The 18,180-nt window shown below is 46.2% G+C and overlaps 1 long non-coding RNA gene across 1 annotated transcript; it reads right to left on the bottom strand.

Moving 5' to 3' along the window:
- Positions 1–339: 339 nt before the first annotated feature.
- LOC125427332 lies at positions 340–9,888 on the bottom strand. Its single transcript, XR_007243668.1, has 4 exons — positions 9,723–9,888; positions 7,893–8,092; positions 5,492–5,545; positions 340–427 (listed from the first exon to the last, which is right to left on the bottom strand). It is a non-coding gene; the product is annotated as an uncharacterized LOC125427332 (long non-coding RNA).
- Positions 9,889–18,180: the final 8,292 nt, after the last annotated feature.

Here is an 18,180-nt window from a genome sequence, read left to right as displayed (position 1 = left end):
CCACTCGCTTTCTGCTAAGTGACTGTAATCCATCGATCACCTTGAGCAGTGGCTAAATTCTTGGAAAGCATTTTAAACACCCGTATTTAAATGTTTTAAAAGTTTTCTCTTTTAAATGGAAATATGCTAATAATTTATATGCCATTAAAGGTCAAAATGAAATGAAATGAAATATACTACAGTATAAATTAGAACGTTATTATTTTAAAAAGTCATTCAGCACAAATACCAGCAACCACAGAACACAAGACACGAACGCAGAACAAGTGAACGTGCTTTCCCAAAGGGAGTGACTTAAAAATCAGGCAAACGTCACACCCAATACACATTAAATAAGTCACGGGAACCTACTTTTACTTTCTGAAAGCGTTTGGGTCCTGTCCGCTAGGAAATATATGTAGCTGTTGGGCTGCTGTTTGTACACTTTCTGCAAGATAAGAAGAAACAAGGCTTAAATGTCTTCCTTGAAGATTAAAGTCAAAGAGGAAAAAATATCCGGCTGTATCAGAATTCAACAATTCCTCTGCAATCACTTTATTAAATAAGAATGTGCTCTGTTTCGGTTTGTCTTATCAAGCTGTACACACAAGAACATAAGAAAGAGCCAGCTGGATCAGACCAGAGTCCATCTAGTCCAGCACTCTGCTACTCGCAGTGGCCCACCAGGTGCCTTTGGGAGCTCACGTGCAGGAGGTGAAAGCAATGGCCTTCTGCTGCTGCTGCTGCTGCTGCTGCTCCTGAGCACCTGGTCTGCTAAGGCATTTGCAATCTGAGATCAAGGAGGATCAAGATTGGTAGCCATAGATCGACTTCTCCTCCATAAATCTGTCCAAGCCCCTTTTAAAGCTATACATGTCAGTAGGGTGAGCCACAACCAGATGCCAGGCCCCCTTCTCCCTCCCTTTCCACCTAGGTTGGGTGGGCCAAGACCGGATGACGGGCCCCCTCTCCCCACCACTCCCTCCCCCCTCAGGAAAAAGAGCAGACAGAGTAAAGGGTAGCTCGGCATGGCAGCGTGGCCGAGTGTGGTTTAGCTCTACCACTGGGAGAAAAGAGAGTGCTTGATGGGTAGGCTCGTGTATCTAATCTGGAGGAACTGGGTTTGATTCCCAGCTCTGCCGCTTGAGCTCTGGAGGCTTATCAGGGGAATTCAGATTAGCCTGTGCACTCCCACACACGCCAGCTGGGTGACCTTGGGCTAGTCACAGCTTCTCGGAGCTCTCTCAGCCCCACCCACCTCACAGGGTGTTTGTTGTGAGGGGGGAAGGGCAAGGAGATTGTAAGCCTCTTTGAGTCTCCTGCAGGAGAGAAAGGGGGGATATAAATCCAAACTCTTCTTCTTCTTCTAGGCCTGTCTCTGGTGATGAGCTGACTTTGTACAATTTAGTCTGAAAAGGGTAGGCTGGTGTGAGTGGAATCCAATCTAGTGGCTAGTCAGCAAAGGCAAAGAGAACATTCCCTCTGAAGCCACAACTAATCTAAATCTATGTTTCTCAGCCAGGTTTGTCTATGTGGAGACCCGTGCTGTTGATCCGTTCTTTTAAACCAACCTGTAAATAAATAAACATTCTCTGTTTATATGCTAATCCCGCTTCAGCCATCTCCTCACACACCCCAAAACATACCTCACGGCAGCAAACCCAAAGCCTTTACACTTGTTATCATTAGGACATTGGGCAAATGAGGAGATGGTTTTGAGTTTAAGAAAAATCAAGATCCCAAAAATGATTGGAGGCTACGCATCTCTTCCCAGCAGCCCGGAAAGGCCTGTCACAGAGACCACAAATCCAGGATTGCTACACTAAAGCAACGACAAACCACTTCTGAACCTCTCTTCCCCTTAAAACTCTATGGTAGTGGTTCTCAATCTTTTTTCACTCAAGTACCCCTTGGCAACCCATTTGCACTCTCATGTTAGCAAACCGTTACCGTATATACTCGTGTATAAGTCGACCCGCATATAAGTCGAGGCACCTAATTTTACCACAAAGAACTGGGAAAACATATTGACTCGCGTATAAGTCGAGGGTGGGAAATGCAGCAGCTGCTGGCAAATTTCAAAAATAAAAATAGATACCAATAAAATTACATTAATTGAGGCATCAGTAGGTTAAATGTTTTTGAATGTTTATTTCAAAGAAAAACAGTAAACTAGCTCTGTAAGTGGAAAAGACGGTCAACAAGAACAATATTTATTTATTTATTTATTTATTCATTGTATTTGTATACCGCCCTCCCCGAAGGCTCAGGGCGGTTTCCAACAAAATAAAAAGTTAAAACATCATATATATAAGTTAATTAAAATACATAAAATATTAGACTAGAGATGGCTTCAGTTATTCTATTCCCCCTTTTATGAACCCATGGGAGGCCAGATGTTTGCTTTTTATTGCAGTTGACATCATCCCGGCTGACCAAACGCCTGGCGGAACAGGTCCGTTTTACAGGCCCTGCGGAAACTTTGTAAATCCCGCAGGGCCCTGATCTCACCTGGAAGCCTGTTCCACCAGGTAGGGGCCAGAGCCGTAAAAGCCCCTGGCCCTTGTAGAAACCAACGGCGGATCGCCTTGAGGCCAAGGGAGGATCACCAATGGAGTCCACCTCCGATGAACGGAGGGGCCTAGAAGGGCGATATAGGGAGAGACGGTCCCTTAGATATGCAGGGCCAAGGCCGCGAATGGCTTTAAAGGTCAAAACCAAAACTTTGGTCTGAACAATAACTGTTTATGTTAGCAGTACCAACATTTCAGAGTATAGGAGACCCTCCTGATGATACCACCCAGGTTTAGTGAAGTTTAGTTCAGGGGGTCCAAAGTTATGGACTCTCAAAAGGGTAGCCCCATCTACTATTAGCTTCCATTGGAAACAATGGGGAATGTGGGCACCCCCTTTGAGGGTCCATAACTTTGGACCCCCTGAACCAAACTTTACCAAACTTGGCTGGTATCATCAGGAGTGTCACCTGATGATGCCCTGCAATTTTGGTGCCGCTAGCCTAAAAATTGCACCCCCTGGCGGCCGACAAAGTAAAAACCCTAAAATATTTTTTAAAATACACCTCACTCGTGTATAAGTTAAGGGGGGCTTTTTCAGCACAAAAAATGTGCTGAAAAACTCGACTTATACATGAGTATATACGATAAGTAATTTTTTTCACGTACCCCCAAATGTTCTGGTGCGTACCCTTGGGAGTACGTATGTCCCAGGTTGGAAATACTGCTCTATGGGATCGCCAAATATCAGCTCGATGGCACTAAAGACACACAGAGCGTACTGCTCAGGTGAGGGAACTGAACAACTTGTGTACCCAAGCTTTACGTGACGTGTGACAGTGGTGTCAGAAGACGCATGCATGATTCCAGGCGCCGTTTAAAAGATTCCGGGGTCCCATGTGAGCTTCTGTTTTGCATTTCTGCCTCGCAAAAAGGTTTCTAAATCAGGCTGAATTCGTGAGAGTTGTACAGGTCACTCTTTGAAGCCACTGAGAATTACGCCCAGGCCGATAGACGGCAGTCTTTTCTGCCTCCTCAGAGGGAAGGGCAACAGGGGCTTTGAGACTCTCTATAGGAGGGGGAGGGGGAGGCGGTGGAGGGGGAGGGAGGGGTGGCATGCAAGGGAGGGATGGGAGGGGGTGGCATGCAAGGGCGGGGAGGGGACCCGGCACCTGGACATGGCCCACCCTAGTGGGGGGAGGGGTGGCATGCAAGGGCGGGGAGGGGACCCGGCACCTGGACATGGCCCACCCACCCTAGTGGGGGAGGTGTGGCATGCAAGGGAGGGGAGTGAGTGAGGGGTGGCATGCAAGGGAGGGGAGGGGACCCGGCACCTGGACATGGCCCACCCACCCTAGTGGGGGGAGGGGTGGCATGCAAGGGAGGGTAGGGTAGGGGACCCAGCATCTGGACATGGCCCACCCACCCTAGTAGGGGAGGTGTGGCATGCAAGGGAGGGGAGTGAGTGAGGGGTGGCATGCAAGGGAGGGGAGGGGACCCGGCACCTGGACATGGCCCACCCACCCTAGTAGGGGAGGTGTGGCATGCAAGGGAGGGGAGTGAGTGAGGGGTGGCATGCAAGGGAGGGGAGGGGACCCGGCACCTGGACATGGCCCACCCACCCTAGTGGGGGGAGGGGTGGCATGCAAGGGAGGGGAGGGAGGGAGGGGTGGCATGCAAGGGAGGGGAGGGGACCCGGCACCTGGACATGGCCCACCCACCCTAGTAGGGGAGGTGTGGCATGCAAGGGAGGGGAGTGAGTGAGGGGTGGCATGCAAGGGAGGGGAGGGGACCCGGCACCTGGACATGGCCCACCCACCCTAGTAGGGGAGGTGTGGCATGCAAGGGAGGGGAGTGAGTGAGGGGTGGCATGCAAGGGAGGGGAGGGGACCCGGCACCTGGACATGGCCCACCCACCCTAGTGGGGGGAGGGGTGGCATGCAAGGGAGGGGAGTGAGTGCGGGGTGGCATGCAAGAAAGGGGAGGGGACTCGGCACCTGGACATGGCCCACCCACCCTAGTGGGGGGAGGGGTGGCATGCAAGGGAGGGGAGGGAGGGAGGGGTGGCACACACTTTCTAAAAACCCCACACACTTTCTAAAAACACTTGCTGAGATCATGTGCATCTAATGCCTAAGCATGCCAAGCGACAGATGCACAAATCCATTGTGCAAACTGCAGCTGCGATGCCTGAAACTGAGTGTCGCTGTAACTTGTCCGTTTCTTCACATTTCCCCATTTTTTTCCTATGTCTATCCACGAAGAAGAAGAGTTGGATTTATATCCCCCCTTTCTCTCCTGTAAGGAGACACAAAGGGGCTTACAAACTCCTTTCCCTCCCCACCCCCACAACAAACACCCTGTGAGGTAGGTGGGGCTGAGAGCTCCGAAAAGCTGTGACTAGCCCAAGGTCACCCCGCTGGCGTGTGTGGGAGTGCACAGGCTAATCTGAATTCCCCAGATAAGCCTCCACAGCTCAAGCGGCAGAGCGGGGAATCAAACCCGGTTCCTCCAGATTAGAGTACACCTGCTCTTAACCACTACGCCACTGCTGCTCCTTGTTTTAGCTATTGTTTTAGATTGAGATATATTTGAAGAAGAAGAGGAAGAAGAAGAGGAGGAGGAGTAGGAGTATGGATTTATATCCCCCTTTCTCTCCTGCAGGAGATTCAAAGGGGCTTGCAATCTCCTTGCCCTTCCTCCCTCACAATAAACACCCTGTGAGGTAGGTGGGGCTGAGAGAGCTCCGAAGAACTGTGACTAGCCCAAGGTCACCCAGCTGGCGTGTGTGGGAGTGCACAGGCTAATCTGAATTCCCCAGATAAGCCTCCACAGCTCAAGCGGCAGAGCGGGGAATCAAACCGGGTTCCTCCAGATTAGAGTACACCTGCTCTTAATCACTACGCCACTGCTGCTCCAAGGAAAGCCAAGGGGGAAAAAACACAGGAAAAATATTTCCCAAGAAGCCATCTTTCCAAAGCAACCTGGCAGTTACTTACCCGGTTTTTCTTCAAGTTGGAAAGTTCATCGACGACGACTTTCTGCTCCCTAATCTGCAGGAGGGAAGAAGAATTTGGATTTATACGACACCTTTCTCTTCTGGGCAACATCTGGCTTGAAAACAGTACATGTGAAAGAAATCTGGGAGTGTTAGTGGACCACAAGCTGAGCATGAGCCAGCAGTGTGATGCAGCAACCAAGAAAGCCAGTACAATTCTGAGCTGCATCAATAGGACTATAGTGTCTAGATTGAGGGATGTAATAGTACTTCTGGATTCTGCACAGACTTCACCAGGAATACTGGGTCCAGTTCTGGGCATCACAATACAAGGAAGAATATTGATAAGCTGGAATGGGTCCAAAAGAGAGCGACCAAAAGGATAAAAGGTCTGGATTCCATGCTCTGTGAGGAGAGATTTAGGGAGCTGGGTACGTTTAGTCTGGAGAAAAGAAGGTGAAGGGGTGAAGGGCCATGCTTCAACATTTGAAGAAGAAGAAGAAGAAGAAGAAGAAGAAGAAGAGGAGGAGGAGGAGGAGGAGGAGGAGGAGGAGGAGTTTGGATTTATATCCCCCCTTTCTCTCCTGCAGGAGACTCAAAGGGGCTGACAATCTCCTTGCCCTTCCCCCCTCACAACAAACACCCTGTGAGGTGGGTGGGGCTGAGAGAGCTCAGAAGGGCTGTGACTAGCCCAAGGTCACCCAGCTGGCGTGTGTGGGAGTGCACAGGCTAATCTGAATTCCCCAGATAAGCCTCCACAGCTCAGACGGCAGAGCTGGGAATCAAACCCGGTTCCTCCAGATTAGATACACGAGCTCTTAACCTCCTACGCCACTGCTGCTCCTTGAATGTCATATTGGTGAGGGAGCAAGCTTGTTTTCTGCTGCTCCAGAGACTAGGACCAGAAGTAATGGATTCAAAGTGCAGGAAAAGAAGAAGAGTTTGGATTTATATCCCCCCTTTCACTCCTGTAAGGAGACTCAAAGGGGCTTACAAACTCCTTTCCCTTCCCCCCTCACAACACACACCCTTTGAGGTAGGTGGGGCTGAGAGAGCTCCGAAGAACTGTGACTAGCCCAGGTTCGCCCAGCTGGCATATGTTGGAGTGCTAATCTGAATTCCCCAAATAGCTCAAGCGGCAGAGCAGGGAACCAAACCCGCTTCCTCCAGATTAGAGTGCACCTGCTCTTAATTACTACGCCACTGCTGCTCCTAAAGAGATTCCACTTAAATGGTAGGAAGAACTTCCTGACAGTAAGGACTGTTTGACAATTGGAGGCTTTTAAACAGAGCCTGGACGGTCAATTGTCCGGAGTGCTTTGATTGTGTGTTCCTGTATGGTGGGGGCGGGGTGGACCCTGGTTCACCCCGCCCCCACCATTAGATTAGACCCTGGTGGTCTTTCCCAGTTCTGTGGTTCTGTTTTCTAGGTTTGCACATGTGCAACTCTATGTCGGGAGGGGACAACATCTCTGCAATTGGCCATGACCTCACTGTTTGCCAAAGACACCCAGGACGCTGAACAAATGCTCTGGTAGAACAAGCACAGTTACCAACAGACCTGGAGAAACAAGTCCTGTCCCTCCGATAGAGGCTGACGAGGATGTTATTTACCAAGTGATTTACTTCCACGCTATGCAAAACTTCCGTGGCCCCCCATTCAGAGTGTGGGGTTCCTTTTCTCCAGGTTGTTGCCAATATCTCCAGGATATTGAAAAGATAGAAAAAGTGCAGAGAAGGGCAACGAGGATGATTGAGGGACTGGAGCACCTTCCCTATGAGGAGCGGCTGCAGCGTTTGGGACTCTTTAGTTTGGAGAGGAGACGTCTGAGGAGGGAGTCTATAAAATATGCATGGGGTAGAAAATGTTGACAGAGAGAAATTTTTCTCTCTTTCTCACAATACCTGAACCAGGGGGCATTCATTGAAAATGCTGGGGGGAAGAATTAGGACTAATAAAAGGAAACACTTCTTCACGCAACGTGTGATTGGTGTTTGGAATATGCTGCCACGGGAGGTGGTGATGGCCACTAACCTGGATAGCTTTTAAAAGGGCTTGGACAGATTTATGGAGGAGAAGTGGATCTCTGGCTACCAATCTTGATCCTCTTTGATCTGAGATTGCAAATGCCTTAACAGACCAGGTGATCGGGAGCAGAAGCCACAGAAGGCCATTGCTTTCACCTCCTGCATGTGAGCTCCCAAAGGCACCTGGTGGGCCACTGCGAGTAGCAGAGAGCTGGACTAGATGGACTCTGGTCTGATCCAGCAGGCTTGTTCTTATGTTCTTAAAACCTCATAACAGGCTTCCTCAGAAGTAAGTCCTCAGGACTTACCTCCAGGACTGAGCTGTTCATCACGCCCGGGCCTAGGCCGATTTCACATGCAGCTTTCTCACCCACCTTCTGATTCAGCTCCTCTTTCTCTTGGCTCTTCACGCTGTTCCCCTCTTCTTCTTGGGGCACCCGGCCAGACATTTGGGTTGCCTGATCTAGATCCTGCGGTCAACAGGCCGAAAGCTGCCGTACGGGTCTTTCCTTCCAGCCAGGGCGATCTGCCTCCGTTCCTTCAGTCAGTTTTGAAGCTCCACGAAACTAGCCGGCTGCCAGAAAAGCAAAAATGAAAGCTAAAAAACAAAACACACACACACCCCACCAATTGTAATTTCCCCCAACGCACTGCCTGTCGGGGAATAAAATTAAAACATTCAAATGTCTGCATTAAGTAGCAGATTTTGGGATTTCATGGGAGGGGTACATCCAGACGAGGGGCAAATTAGTGCTGGAACAGGATCTAAGAGACCCGGAATCAAATCCTCATACCGCTATGAAACATATGCTAATCTGTACTGCCGTGCACTGACCACTGTTAAGTAGGATCCTATTGATACACAGCATTCAAAGAAAAACTATATTGTCTTATTTTTGTATAACAGCTTCAGTTTGCTTAATGCAATGAAACATTTTTGCTTTGCAGCCTGGATTTGCTTAACGCAATGAACGCAACATAGAAGACCACTTAAAATATCTTTTTTTAATAACGCTATATCTGCTATCTTAGGCAATTGCTGTACGGTTTAATGCAGTGGTGGCGAACCTATGGCACGGGTGCCAGAGGTGGCACTCAGAGCCCTCTCTGTGGGCACGAGCAAACAGAGTGCCCCCCCCCACATCTAGGCTGGCCTGGGCCACTGGGCTCGATTATTAGCATTAAACCTAAGACCTAGTTTTGGAGAAGTAGTGTAGGTAACCCTGTTAAGCGCTGTTAAACCCCACTGATTTTCATGTGAAGAACTAAAGCACGATTCTTTACCTGGGAGTAAGCTCGGTTGCTGGCAATGGGGCTTGCTTCTGAGTAAACCCATTGGTGAACTACCACCAAGCTTACGCCTGAGTAACGCACGCCTCGGAGCCGACCATTTTTTCTAAAGTAAAACCTCAATATTCAGGTTAAATGGCCGTGTCGGCACTTTGCGATAAATAAGTGGGTTTTGGGTTGCAATTTGGGCACTCGGTCTCGAAAAGGTTCGCCATCACTGGTTTAATGTGTTCGCGTGACCATTTATGCTACACTCGGGTTCTTACCAGTGATTCCAGACTTCTAAAATCCAAGAGCATTGGCTACTGAACATCCCGTTCCATTGACTGAAGCAACCCTCTATGAATTATCTGTCCCTGTGAAAAAGGCAGACGATGAATAATCTAAATATCAATCAATCAATCAAACTCGCATCTTCACCCACCTCGCAGGGTGGTTGTGCAAACGGCCACGTTCACTGATCTGAGCGCCTTAAAGGAAGGGCAGGATAAAAAAGTAGATTAGATCAGCCCACATGCACTACCTGGATCTACACACTAATAAATACCCCACTTTTGGTGTGTGTGTCCCCCCAAAAACCCTGAAAAGAACTAAGAATCTGAATATTTCATCTTTTCTCTTTAAAGCGGGGGGGGGGGGTCCCGATTCCACCACCCCATCGAAACCCTAGAGCAGGGGTCTTCAAACTATGGCCCTCCAGATGTTCATGGACTACAATTCCCATCAACCCCTGCCAGCATGGCTAAGTGGCAGGGCTGATGGGAATTGTAGTCCATGAACATCTGGAGGGCTATAGTTTGAAGACCCCTGCCCTAGAGGCTTGTTTTCCCCTTCGTCGCCAGTCTGGGCTGCAATCCTGCAGGAGTCAAGCAATCCCATTGGGAACAGGGGGCTTTACTTCCGAGTAGACATACCTAGACCTGGACTGCGCAGGTCATCCTTGGAAACCTCCCACTGAGCAGAGCGGATCTTGCTCCCAAGTAACGAGGCTGCAAAGACACGCGTCTGGGCTGCAGCCGGTTTGGCTCGCGGTGCTCGATTCGACCCGCGCCGGCGCGTTCTCACGTGCTTCCTCCTCCAGCTTCCGATGTCCGGCGCTTGGATGACACGCGGGATCGCCATTGGGTCCGCCGTGAGACGGGCAGTTTTCGCGTGCAATCGAGAGAGGGAAAAGGCGGTCGCAAGGAGGGAGCCTCCGAGCCAGGAAAGGCGTGACAGCCCATAATATGCATGCAAAGGGGTGGGCTGTCCATAGAGCGGGAGCAAAGAGGCGAAGTTTTTGCAACGGGAGGAGGTTTTTAGAGCCGTTTTTGCGGTTTGGGTTTGCTTAATGCAGGGGTGGCCAATCTATGGTTCTCCAGATGTTCATGGACTACACTTCCCATCAGCCCCTGCCGGCACGCCCAATTGGCCATGCTGGCAGGGGCTGATGGGAATTGTAGTCCATGAACATCTGGAGCACCTGGTAGATGAAGTATTGCTATGATCTATCCACAACGTTGATTTCCACCGGGGAAACGTTCTTCTATTATATTTGAAAGCATTATATGTTCAATGTATGCTTTTTTTTATTTTTAAAAATGTCCAATATTAATGCACAGGTTAACCCCCCTCCCCCAAACAACAACAACCCACCAGGTGGTGTAATTTAAATAAAGGCTGTGCGATGACATGAAACTTTTGTAACAAGTAAGAATCCCAGAGAGATAAATCCGTTTTGAAAACAAAAGACGCGTCTCAAATGCTTCAATAGCACGATTCAGCATTCAGTTATTGGCCCCTTCTGCACATGCAGAATAATGCACTTTCAGTTCACTTTCACAGTTGTTTGAAAGTGGCTTTTGCTAATCCACACAGTAAAACCCAGCTGCAAAGTGCATTGAAAGTGGACTGAAAGTGCATTATTCTGCATGTGCGGAAGGGGCCATTGACAAGTTGACTTAGCAATTTCTGCAACTCTCTTGTATGTGTGCGTGCTTCCCTCTAGTGGCCACTTTAGGATAGGGTCAACGATGATTTTTCACCCCAATTCACCTCTCTGTCTTTTGGATTATTTGTAGAATCAATGCTTTGAAGACTCAATGGATAGATTCTCTGTTGCTGTGTGTGATTGATTCTTCAAAGATCTAACCAAATATATATGTGTGTATATACACATATATATACACATGTATATACACATATATATACACATGTATATACACATATATATACACATGTATATACACATATATATACACATACACACACATATATTTAAATGCACAGAACTTGCAAGAGACGAGGGGGAACGGAGTTAGCTCAGGAAGATGATAAAATTGGGCCAAGGGGAAAGTTCAGGCATGGCACAGAGGCATGGAAAACACAGTGAGACAGAGAAAACATTTTAAATATGCCCGCACAGCCAGGGAAGACATTTTGAAAACGTTTCACACGAGTCATTATAAAAGTGTTTTCAGATAAAACATTCCCAGGCCAGAAATAAAACTTTTTTTGGAATGTATGGGGGGCAAAGCCCAATGCCGAACTCCCTAAAGGAAACGTTTCATTTCCTGCCTCAAAACGTTTTAAACGGTTTATGCAAGAAGGATCTAAGTTTTGCTGGGTATGTTTGTTAATAAAATACTCTTTCTTATGACTTCAGCCTCATGTGTGAGTTATATGAATTGGTTATATGATTTAACAGTAAATGCATTACAGTCACCTTAAAGGTTGACATCTGTTTTAATTCTGGTATGAGGTTTGGGGACTAGAGCCCCTTTCTTCAGGTATTTCAGACAATACTGTGTGAATTCTCATTGTGTACAGCAACCTTTTTGAGCCTGGGGTATCTTTGGAGTTTGGACACAGGATTATCTTATCTGGAATTTTAAAAAAAACTTTTTAAAAGTTTGGGGGAGGAAAGTGGAATATGAATGAAGTAGATAGATAGATAGATAGATAGATAGATAGATAGATAGATAGATAGATAGATAGATAGATAGATAGATAGATAGATAGATAGATAGATAGATAGATAGATAGATAGATAGAGAGAGAGAGAGAGAGAGAGAGAGAGAGGTAGGTAGGTAGGTAGGTAGGGAGGAAGGAAGGAAGGAAGGAAGGAAGGAAGGAAGGAAGGAAGGAAGGAAGGAAGGAAGGAAGGAAGGAAGGAAGGAAGGAAGGAAGGAAGGAAGGAAGGAAGGAAGGAAGGAAGGAAGGAGCCAGCAACAGATACATAATGTTTTTGGTGGCTTGTTTCCATTTTCCTCTATGGGGGATTCTTGGGTGGTTTTTTCCTTTTACTTTTTTGGGCTTCCCATACCATGGGAAGGCCCTTTGGAGGGAGTGGGCCCCTCTGGACAGAGCTGTAAATTTAGATATGGACGGACGGACGGACGGATGGGAAGGAAGAATGGACGGCGGACGGATAGAACGTGCAAGATTCTTGTCATCCTATCTGTCTGGTTACCACACACAGACTTTTGTCCTGAAAGGTTAATATATGAGAAATACATAATCAATAATGATTGCGCTCTTCCCATATAAACATAACATGGTTTGGTGTGAAGATTTTGTTTTCATTTTACGTTATTGTCAGGATGCTCCTGTTGGGAGGGGAGAGTTATCTGGAAGAGCTTTCGCTTTTGCCGGTGCATCGCTATCACTGGTTCTGGCCTCAGAGTTCTGTGGCTGAGAGGGGTCTCTAGGCTGGACACTTCTGACTCTCTCTGGTCCCATGCTGGGGTGGGGATTATGCTGTCCATATTATCAAGTGCTTGGCACCTTTTCGCCAGAACTGTCTTCTTCTGTCTCTCATATGTCTTCAATAAAACCTTTGAAAACCTACAAGCATTTAATTGTCTGAGCAGGGGACTTACCGTTATTCCAATAATTGCCATCTTTAGAGTTCACCTCAGTGTATTATCAATAACATATTTTGTCATAGCCAGTGGTGGGATCCAAAATTTTTAGTAACAGGTTCCCATGATGGTGGGATTCAAACAGTGGCGTAGCGCCAATGGGGCTGGACAGGGCACGACGGGGGCGTGGCCGAGCATTCCGGGGGCGGGACATTAATAATGTCTCTGTTACTGTAAAAAAAAAGTTCCTAATTTCCAGCTGGTATCTTTCTGTCCATAATTTAAACTCATTATAGCAAGTCCTGTCGTCTACTGCCAACAGAAACAACTACTTCTCCTCGAATTGACTGCCTGTCAAATACTTAATACTTTCAAATACTTGATTTTGTTTCTAGAAATCAAAAGGAGGATACTTTCCTTAAACCAGGAACTTTACCATATTTCCAAAACATGTTTTTAAAACAGCCCAACAGGGAGAATGATCCCGTTTTCTACCTTCGCTCACCAGCCACATAGGAAACAACAGGACTTTATGATTTTTGGACCTAATGGAATTTCTAACGGAAAAGCAGACCCAATTAGTAACCCCCTCTCGGCACACACAAATAACTAGTAACCCACTCTCGGGAACTGGTGAAAACTGGCTGGATCCAACCTCTGGTCATAGCCTTCTATGGGTTTGCAGCTAAGATGTCACTGGAATTTTGTTCTGTTTTGCTACAATAGGCTAACACAGCGACTCCTTCATAAACAGCTGCGCAGCTAAACCATAACATTCAGTCAGTTAAGAGGAGAATTACAGATTTTCATTCAGGTATTTTGGTTTTTCTTGCTGCAAATAAAAATAACTGTTCAAAACCTGAAACCTTGCTTAAACAGTCCTTCAAAACAGCAAAAACATTTAACAATATTTTCTTAGCCTGCCATGTTGTGGTTATGGAAACCAGCGAAACAAATCTGTTTATACACTTTGAGGTTTTCTAACAATGTTATTCACAAACGAAATTACTGTCACCAATCAACCTGCTGTTGTGCGGATTTATTACCTTTGCCTGACACTGCAGTCAATTTGCAAATACAGTTAATGCTGTTAGAGCATTTATTCGCAAATTTGAATTGGAATGAGTCAGTCAGGATTTCATAATAAGGCACCTATTTGTCTGAGTCAAGTGGAAGAAAACATCTCAGTGAAGAAACACGATTTTAATTCCATATTTACAAGGGATATTTCCCCCACCCCACAGCTCGGAGAAAACAGTATATTTCAAATACCATAGCAAAACTCTTCTTTTCCATTTTAAGCACTGACTCAGGTGTTTACCCTCCAAACTAAAAAAACAACAGAAATGGGAAGTTTAAAATACTTAAAAGATTTAAATGTTTTGCCCCGGGCACTCAAATATCCTCAGGAGGTAGGTTCTTAAAATATGGTTCGGCAGAGGCAAAATATTCAAATGGATGCCTGTATTGTGATTGCTAAATTCATTTTGTTACCGACTGGAAAATAAACAAAATATTTTCCTGAAGTCAGGTTGCCTAGCTACACTGGCTCCATGCCTGGACACGGAGACTTGTGTGGTTCAGAAGCCTCCATAAGGTTCACAGAGAACGCATATGTATGTTTGTGCCAATGCTATATGGTTTCCCTCTTGTTTATGCCTTTCTAGGATGTATTAAAAGCCCCTTTATGTTGAATTTGTGATGTGCCTGCAGTTTAGGATGTTAGTTTAGTTAAGGTTCTTCCAGTTAGTTGGTTAAGGTTTTGTTATTGTTAAGATTTAAAGAAAGCCATGCCAATAAGAATATCTGTAAAGTCTTGCCCATAAGTATAAGTACATGTGTTTATCCTTTAAAGGTTTCCCTAACGTTTAAGTTTAGAAATGTTATTTTGAAATTTGTGTCCTGATGGCCAAAGCAGTGGCCAGAAAGGTTGATATTTAGGGACAAGGACTAGTCCTGGAATTCAGTTTGGACCAACACCCAGGTAATCCCATCTTCACCAACAAAAGGACCTTTTGACTAACAAAGGATGTCACCCTGTTTTGCTATTGGACTGTTTGAAGTTTACTCTCAGGATCCAGAAGCTCATTGGACTGTTCACATCCTTACTTTCAGGATCCAAGAATTCATTGGATCATTTGAACTTGTCTCTGTCTAACACTCCCAAGGAACCACCTCAGGCAAGAAGGTGCTAGCTTTTCTTCTGGGATTTGATCTCATCAGCATGTACAAAGGGACTGTTTTCTCCCTTTGGCATTCTAGGATTTTTTCCCCTCTGTATTAGATGGAAGGAGACCGCCCCCTTCCTGGGTTTTGCACTGTGGGGGTGGGACTGCCCTACACCCCTTTCTGGGTTACTGGGAAATGTATAAAGGGGCTGATGCACAGCCATGTGGGTTCCTCTTGCTGAGCTGTGCCAAGAAATCACTTGCAATAAAATCCTTTCTGCTTTGAAGAAACGCCTGCTCCCTGCGCCTCATTAAGTTGCTGAGCTGAAATCACTTATTGTTACTGGCTATTCGCGGTAACAATCTCACATGATGGATAAATGCTAAATTCATCTCACATGATAGATAAAATGCTTGTGATTTTCCTCACATCATCAGAGATTTATAAGTCTCTATATTTATACAGAACAATTTTCTATATAAGCCTTCATAATTACTGCATGTAAAAGAACAGCTTCCCTCACCTTTTTCCAGCTAAATCGTTCCTGCCCCAAATGCCCTTCTCTTCTGTTTATTTACAAAATCCCCCGGTTCTCTTTCTGACAACTGATGATGATACCCTCCATATCTAGAACTGCTTTAAATTGCCTCTGCATTCAGAATGGACTATTTCTCTTCATTTCTGTTCTGTATTTCAATAAGGCAAAAGTTGGTTGCCAACTCCAGGTTGGGAAATTCCTGTCAGATTTTGGGAGGGGGATTTGCAGAGCGATTTAGGAGCGGGGTGGTGATTCGCTGGCATTATCAGGCCTACAGTTCAACCACCAAGCAATCATTTTCTCCAGGAGAACTGGCGTTGGTTGTCTGGACTTGGTTATCCGTAGTAATTGTGGCAGATCTTCAGGGTCCACTTAGTTGCTGGCAACCAGTGGTGGGATTCAGCCGGTTCGCACCACTTCGACAGAACTGGTTGTTAAAATGGTGCTTGTAAATAACCAGTTGTTAAATTATTTGATTCCTACCACTGGAACTGGTTGTTAAATTATTTGAATCCCACCACTGCTGGCAACCCTACATTGCTCTCACCGCCTGCCCCCCCCCAACACACCTTACCTTCCAGGAGGGCATTAAAGCTAAGCAGTGGCGTAGGAGGTTAAGAGCTCGTGTATCTAATCTGGAGGAACCGGGTTTGATTCCCAGCTCTGCCGCCTGAGCTCTGGAGGCTTATCTGGGGAATTCAGATTAGCCTGTACACTCCCACACATGCCAGCTGGGTGACCTTGGGCTAGTCACAGCTTTTCGGAGCTCTCTCAGCCCCACCCACCTCACAGGGTGTTTGTTGTGAGGGGGGAAGGGCAGGGAGATTGTAAGCCCCTTTGAGTCTCCTGCAGGAGAGAAAGGGGGGATATAAATCCAAACTCCTCCTCCTCCTCCTCTTCTTCTTCTTCTTCTTCTTCTTCTTCTTCTTCTTCTTCTTCTTCTTCTTCTTCTTCGCCATGTCACTTAGTAACGATTAAATAGATCCTTGGAGCCAGGTCTGGGATGTCCCCACAGGTACATATGTCCCCACAGGTATATCCCAGATATATATGTCCCCACAGGTACATATGTCCCCACAGGTATATCCCAGACCCTGGCTCCAAGGATCTATTTAGTCTTTGCTAAGTGATATGGCTTAGCTTATAACTTATTATTATATTATTATTCTATTAAAAAGTATCAGCATCGCAACTGTCCGAAGCACTGTCAGGCACAACTTCCTTTCTGTATGCCAACTTGACAGTTTCTTTTTGGAAATTTTTTAAAATTTATTTTACACGTATAAACAACACATACCGGGGGGGGGGGGGAGAAAAGGGGGGGAATTTTAGATCTCCCCCCCTCACTATAATAACAGTAGTTTAAAAACAATTCAAGACATCCCTGCATAAATATATGTGACTTCCAGCTACCTCATTATAGTTCTGAACTGAAATCTAGTTTTGTGCTTATAGTTGGTATCAGCATTTCTTCCACTTTTAGCCCTGTTTACAACACTGTTTTGGTCCAATCCGCTGTTTTCATTTCAATCTCAAATCCTGCTGTTATTTCTCTATTTGTATACGTTTTCCGTAGGTAGTCCGCGAAGGGTTTCCAATCTTTAAGGAAATCGTCCATCTTCTTGACTCTTATAAGCACCGTTAGCCTCACCATCTCTGAATATTCTATGAGTTTCAAAATCCAGTCTTTTGTTGTGGGGATTTTATTGTCCCTCCGTTTGTACGCCTATAAAATCCTCGCTGCGGTTGTCACATACATTAAAAGTGTTCTATATTGATCTGGGATATAACCTGACAGTTTCAGCTGCCTCAGAAAATGGCAAAGAACATAAGAACATAAGAACTAGCCTGCTGGATCAGTCCATCTAGTCCAGCACTCTGCTACTCGCAGTGGCCCACCAGGTGCCTTTGCGAGCTCACGTGCAGGGTGTGAAAGCAATGGCCTTCTACTGCTGCTGATCCTGAGCACCTGGTCTGCTAAGGCATTTGCAATCTGAGATCAAGGAGGATCAAGATTGGTAGCCAAGGTTGTCCATCGGGTGAAGGGCCCATCAGGTGCAATTTCTGCAGCAATTATCCCTTCGCCCTGTAGCAGTAAACATCACCGATGTTTATTAATTGTGAAATGATAGCTGATAAGTGATCAACCCACAATGGCAGCAAAGACTCTGGACTTGAGAAGTGGCTGTTTAAAGCGTCTGCCGTTTTCCCCTTTGTTGACCTTTCCGGGAGTTGTCAGAACCCAGCCGAAGGTTGGAAAGGGTTTCGAAAATAAATGCATTCCTGATGGATGGTTAAACATAATAAATCACCGTAGCTTCAACAGCCACGATAAGCTAATGGCCCCATGCCACACTTGGTTTCTTGTTTTGTTTAAAGAAACAATCCAACAATTTGACTGTCAATAACCAACAGGAAAACGGCTTGCGTTGAAGTAGGCCGTGAATTGGTATCGCCTGCTTGCTACTATGCTACTGTGTTTCCCCGAAAATAAGACAGTGTCTTATATTAATTTTTGCTCCCAAAGATGCGCTATGTCTTATTTTCAGGGGATGTCTTATTTTTCTGTGTTCTGTTCGACGGGCAGGCTTCCAAACAAAAACTTTGCTATGTCTTACTTTCGGGGGATGCTTTATATTTAGCACTTCAGCAAAACCTCTACGACGTCTTATTTTCAGGGGATGTCTTATTTTCAGGGAAACAGGGTACTAACTCTTCTGATCTCTCTACTTTATTGCAAATGTATCATTCTGAGTGGGCATCACACTTCAAAATTAAGCCACCACCATCCCTTGCCAGTGGTGGATCAGGCAACCCTAGGCA

Source organism: Sphaerodactylus townsendi, linkage group LG02, assembly GCF_021028975.2.
Source record: "Sphaerodactylus townsendi isolate TG3544 linkage group LG02, MPM_Stown_v2.3, whole genome shotgun sequence".
NCBI classification, from domain to species: domain Eukaryota; kingdom Metazoa; phylum Chordata; class Lepidosauria; order Squamata; family Sphaerodactylidae; genus Sphaerodactylus; species Sphaerodactylus townsendi.
The sequence above is the reverse complement of the archived record's forward strand: the minus strand, read 5'-3'. Positions and strand labels throughout refer to the sequence as shown.